Source organism: Elephantulus edwardii, unplaced genomic scaffold (genome assembly GCF_000299155.1).
Source record: "Elephantulus edwardii isolate Elephantulus edwardi_28Jun2011 unplaced genomic scaffold, EleEdw1.0 scaffold00273, whole genome shotgun sequence".
Taxonomy (NCBI): Eukaryota; Metazoa; Chordata; class Mammalia; order Macroscelidea; family Macroscelididae; genus Elephantulus; species Elephantulus edwardii.
The window spans coordinates 1,407,439-1,413,159 of record NW_006400023.1 but is presented as its reverse complement, the minus strand read 5'-3'; the positions used below and the strand labels follow the sequence as shown (position 1 = coordinate 1,413,159).

The 5,721-nt window shown below is 47.1% G+C and overlaps 1 pseudogene; it reads left to right on the top strand.

The window, feature by feature from the left end:
* Positions 1 to 1,341: 1,341 nt before the first annotated feature.
* On the top strand, positions 1,342 to 4,818 carry LOC102876972 (annotated as a pseudogene).
* The last annotated feature ends 903 nt before the right edge of the window (positions 4,819 to 5,721 follow it).

Here is a 5,721-nt window from a genome sequence, read left to right as displayed (position 1 = left end):
CCTGGCCCGTCAGCAGGCAGGGGAGAGGAGTGGCTGGCAGAGCGTCCTGGTACTGGGAAGGGACACAGGGAGAGGGAAGAAAGCCAGAAAACCAGACTGTGGAGGCTTGAGGAGAAATGATTGATGCAAGGTTGGAAACCAGAATCCACTGAGCACCTACTGTGTGCTGGCCTCTTTGCCAAGCACTTTATGTCCGTTCATAACTTTATATGATCCTCACAATGCCACTATAAAGTAAGCATAATTACGTCATATTTATTGGCATCAAATGATAAGCCTTAGTAATAACTTGGCAAGAGTCACGAGGACAGTACATGGTCGAGCTGTGATTTGAACTCAGGACTTGTGACTTCAGAGTCGAAGCATGTGTTTTTGCTTAATCAAGATGGACCACAGAAACAGAGGATGGGGTAGGGTGAGGACAAGAGAGATAGGAAGCAGAGGACCTGTTTAGAGGGATTCTACCTCTTCTTCAGGATGGGATCAGACACATCTCACCAGCGCTTCAGCTCCTGGAAGCATCTGCCTGCTTGGTTGGCATCTGTTCCTTGCATTTCTTCCTTCTTAGGACTCCCAGATGCATCCATACCCACATTGTCTGATCTGCTGGGGGCTGGGACAGGCCTGGAGGAGGAAAAAAAGATGGAGGAACGGGGTGGGTGGGGGGTGAGAGTTGAGAGGTAGGACTAACAGCCTGGGGGGAGAGGCCCCCTGACCCAGGAGGCACACATTGGTGCCCACACTGAGGGTTCTGAGGGAGGCCCAGGACAAGAGCCTATGGAGCCTGGGTGTCACCTCTCTCATACCACAGCCTCAGTCCAGAGTTTGATTAGCTGGGCCTGGCTCTCCCGGTTACCCAACAGGCTGGCTGGCCAAGGGCCAGGCTGCAGTGGGGAGGCTCCCTGGCACCTCCTCCTGCTCTCGAATCCCAGCTGGTAAACAGGAGAGCTGGAGCCAGCCACACCGCAGCCTCGTGACTCACCCACTCCCCCCACCTGGGGCACGTGGCACCTGGCGTGGAAAGATTAGGCAGCTGTCCCTTCCATCTCCTGCCCTCCCACCTCACCAGCCTCCACTCCTGCCCCACCCCAGAGTCGCTACCATCAGCACCTCTGTGCCTGAGTAGTCCCAGAGTCACTCAAAGGCTGCAGCCTGAGGGACAAAGGTTAGAAAGAGAGGACTTTCCAACTCCCTTGGTAGCTGACCAGCTACAGGGCGGTGAGTGAGGGAGACTTTCCTGTGCTGAGTCTGAGGGTGTGTGTCAGTGCCTCTGAGGATATGAAGATCTCTGCATCTTCTTCCAGGCCCACTGTGTAGGTACACGTCTCTGTACTACACAGGATGTCGGTCTGTGGGGGCTCTGCCCTTCGGGTATATTTGGAGGAAGAGGTACCACCCCACTCAGCATCTCTGGTGATGGTCAAAGAATGATGGGACACATACAAGCTGACAAGGAGCGCCAGAAAGAGGCATAGAGGTCCTTCCCTAGAAGTGCCTATGTCTGTGTGTGGCCATGGTCTGTCCCCACTCAGTGACTATCTTTGCTTCCATCCACCATCATCTAGTTCTCCTCCTGCCAGGCCCTGCCTGTCTCTACATCTCTCTTCATCTGTGACTCTAGATCTCAAAGAGCTCCCCCCACAGTTGTGGACGCTGAGAGGAGGCCATGAAGCAAGCCTGGGGGTGCACACTGACTGTGCCGGGCTGCGCTGTGGGCCACTTCGTACCACTGTGTGGGGTGGGAGGAAGTGGCTGAGGGTTGAGAGTCACATTCTTCCTAGACATCCTCATCTATCTCTTCACCTGAACATGGGTGGCTGGAATCCTTCCTTTCCAGGACAAGAAGGTATCTTGGGTATTCTTTTGGGAAGTCCCTCCTAATATCTAATCTTTCTCCTTCTTGCTGCAATCACTGCCACTTTTCCAGAGGAATCTCGCCTTTCAAATCAGTGCAGTGGTTTTTCCCTCCTCAAATACATTCTTATGCAAGAAAGAGTCTGATAAGCATCAGAGAATCAACTCACCCCCCCCCCACGTGCCTAAGTCTCCTTATCAGTCTGGGGAATCTCAATGCAGGGGGCAGGCAGCCTAGAGGTGGGAGAAGGGTGTGGGGGTGGTAGTAGTGGCTTGAAACTGGGGAGTAGTTCTCTTTCCCATCCTCCTTACGCCCCAAAACCACAAAAACCACTTAAAGCTCAGTTTAAACCTGCCCTTCCAGGGAGGGACTGGGGTGTGAGGGAGGAAGGTATGGGAGATCTGGGCAGCCTGTGACACCACACATGGCCTCAGCCCCACCCTTCAAGTGTCATCCCTTTGGGGAAGGTGATGCCCTGATTAGGGATCACTTTCCTTTGGGGGGCTCCAGGCCTGGGGACACCTTGACACACTGAAGTGACTCTGAAAAATAAGAAACCCTCAATGGTTAAAGAATGGGGACAGACTAGCCTCTATAACCCCCTTCAGTTCTTACAGCCTTCCCTTCCCCCTTCCTGTCACCAAGGCTGCTGTGGGTGGGGTCCCTGAACTTTCTTTCCATGGCAACCCTGCCTGTCCCACTTATCTGCCAGCTAACATTTATAACCCTGGAGTTTAGAGACAGCAAGGATGGTTGACAAGCAGGAGCTCTGATTTTTTCTGAGCTGAAAGACCTGCGTGAGAGTGTGGCCTTTCACGTACTAGTCCTACTTGTGGGCTCACATCCCTGATCTCCTCATCCTTACCCACCAGTGAGCAGGGAGGGTCACATTCAAGAATTCGGGGAAAGTGCTTTGGGCCACAGCAGTCTGCCCACAGAGGAGTTGCTCTCAAGGGCCTGTTTAAGCATGTTTCTGTGGCTTTTAGTCACAGGGAAGTCCCTCAAGTAACAGTGTGGCCCCCATCACAGGTCTTAGAGGATGGTGAATGGTGAGTGATCGGCCCCTAAATGAAGGGGACTTCAATTCTCATTTCTTTTTTTTAATTTTTTTTTTTTTAAATTTTTGTGTGAGTGTACCGTCAAATCAGATCTGACTGGTACAGGAGGAGATTGTCCCTCCTTTTCCCGGCAGAGCATCTGGTGGATTCGAACCGTCTGCCTCTGGCAATTCTCATTTCTTACCCAATAATGGGCTGGTCTGTCAGGGGAGGAGGGTATGGAGACAGTGAGTAGTCTAGTGTCACAGTCAGAAAACTTACCCACAGCTAGAGCTGATCCCAGGATGGTCCTGTGGCTACCAGCAAAGTTACTGATCTCTCTGATCAATTTTCTTTTCCATATAATGGGAATTTTTCTTTTCCATATAATGGGAATAAAAATACCGGCTTTACTGAGTTGTGAGGATGAACTGAGATAGTTGATAAAGGATAGGACCTCGTACAAAGTGGTGGTGTTCTGTGCTCTTGACCACGACTCATAGCGACCCTGTGAACAACGGAGTTGAATCTTGCTCTAGCCTATGCCATCTTCACCATCTCTGATACACTGACCTCATTCATTATTACACTTATGCAAATGATGCGACCTTACTCGCTGAAACTGAAGATGACCTTAATTGCTTGCTGCAGGTCAAGGTCAAGGACTGTAATATTCAATATGGATCTAAGCTCAACATTAAGAAAACAAAGATTCTCACCACTGGACCAATTGGCAGCACCATGATAGATGGAGAAGAGATTGAGGTTGTTAACAATTACAGCTTGCACAAGGATTCTGAGGCTCCGTCTAACATACTTTGGACATGTTGTGAGGAGAGACCGGTCCTTGGAGAAGGACATCATGCTTGGGAGGGTGGAGGGACAGCGCAGCAGGGGAAGGCCCTCTATGAGTTGGATTGATTCAGTGACTGGGATAATCGGGATGGGCGTGTCAGAGACAGTGCGATTGGCACAGGACAGAGCAGAGTTTAGGGCTGTTGTACATGGTGTTGCTATGAGTCGCAAGCGACTCGACGGCACATAACAACAACAACAACATCTCATTCCTCTAGTTCTTGGACTTTGCTTGCAGCATGACCCCAAAATGCCTGTCTTCCCTTCAGCCACAAATTAAAAAAATTGTCGCCTGTAGGAGACAGCCTCTGTGAACTTGCCAAAGGGGGGAAAAGGACAACAGGAAGCAATTGAACATATTGATGAAGTACAAAATTAAATAGACAGACTTAATGAACAAGCCAGTGAGATTTTGAAAGTAGAACAGAAATATAACAAATTCCGCCAACCATTCTTTCAAAAGAGGTCAGAGTTCGTTGCCAAAACCCCAAATTTATGAGTAACAACATTTGTCAGCCATCCACAAGTGTTTGCATGGCTCAGGGAGTAAGGTGAAGAGACACTGCTTAATTTTACCGGAGTTAAAGTGACAGAATTTGAAGATATTAAATTAGGTTACAGAATAGATTTTTATTTTGATAGAAATCCTTACTTAAAAAAGAAATTTTCTCCAGAGAGAATTTGAATGAGAGTGGTGATCCGTCCTCAAAATGAACTGAAATCAAATGGAAATCTGGAAAGGACTTGACGAAACGTTCAAGTAAAACGCAGACTAAAGCCAGCAGGAAGAGGCAGCTTGAAGAACCAGAGAACTGCTTTACTTGGTTCACTGATCATTCTGATGCTGGTGCAGATGGATTAGGAGAGGTCATAAAAGATGATATTTGGCCAAATCCATTACAGTCCTATTTGGTTCCAGATATGGATGATGAAGAAGGAGGCGAGGAAGATGATGATGACAATAAAGAAGGTTTGGAAGATAGTGATGAAGAAGAGGATGAAGATGAAGGGGAGGAAGATGAAGATTTTGATGAGGGAGAAGGAGAGGAAGACGAAGGAGATAATGACTAAGAGCACTAATAGTTTCCAACCTTGTTTCATTTTCTCCAGTGCCTGGGAGCAAGTTGCAGCCTTTTATTGTTTTGTTTATTTTTTTTTCCTTCCCTCTCTTCTTGTGCTCAGTTGTCCCATTCTTGAGGTCTTTTTTCTCTCCTTTACACCATAGCTCTTAACTTAATTTGGGGATAAATGCCTTGAGCAGAATTTGTGGGAAAAGAATCTCTACCCCTTTCTATTCCAATATTATATCCCTTTCTGTCTGAACAAAAATATGGAATCATCACACCACCATGCTCTGTGAGGAAAAAAAGAAAAACCTTCTTCTCCCTTCACTCTCTTGGAAGCTGGAGGGTGCTAGGTCCCTGTGCAGTAGTGCATAGAATTCTAACTTTGTTTCCTTTCTCTGTATATTGGGCTGAGATTACACTGTGTCTCTATGTGATTATGGACAGTTAATATTTACCAACCTGTATCTGTCTATTTTCTCTTGTTTAAAAAAACAAGAAAAAGCACCATACTGTCTTCCATAGTGGTTTCACGATTTTACACTCCCACCAACAGTGAATAAGGGTTCCAGTTTCTCCACAACCTTGCCAGCATATGCTATTTGCTGTTTCGTTAAATTTTACTATTCTTATTGGGGTGAGATGATATCTCATAGCTGTGTTGATTTACCTCTCTCTTAGAGCTAGGGGATTTTGAACTTTCTTCATGTGTTTGTTTGCCATCTGAATGTCTTCTTTGATGAAGTGTCTGTTTATATCCTGTGCCCATTTTTCAATTGGGTTGTTTACCTCTATCTTGTTGTAGTGCTTGAGTAGTTTATAAATTCTAGATATAATTTCCTTATCAGACATAAAATTACCAAATATTTTTTCCTAATCTGTGGCTTCCCTTTTTACCCTGTTGGAGAAG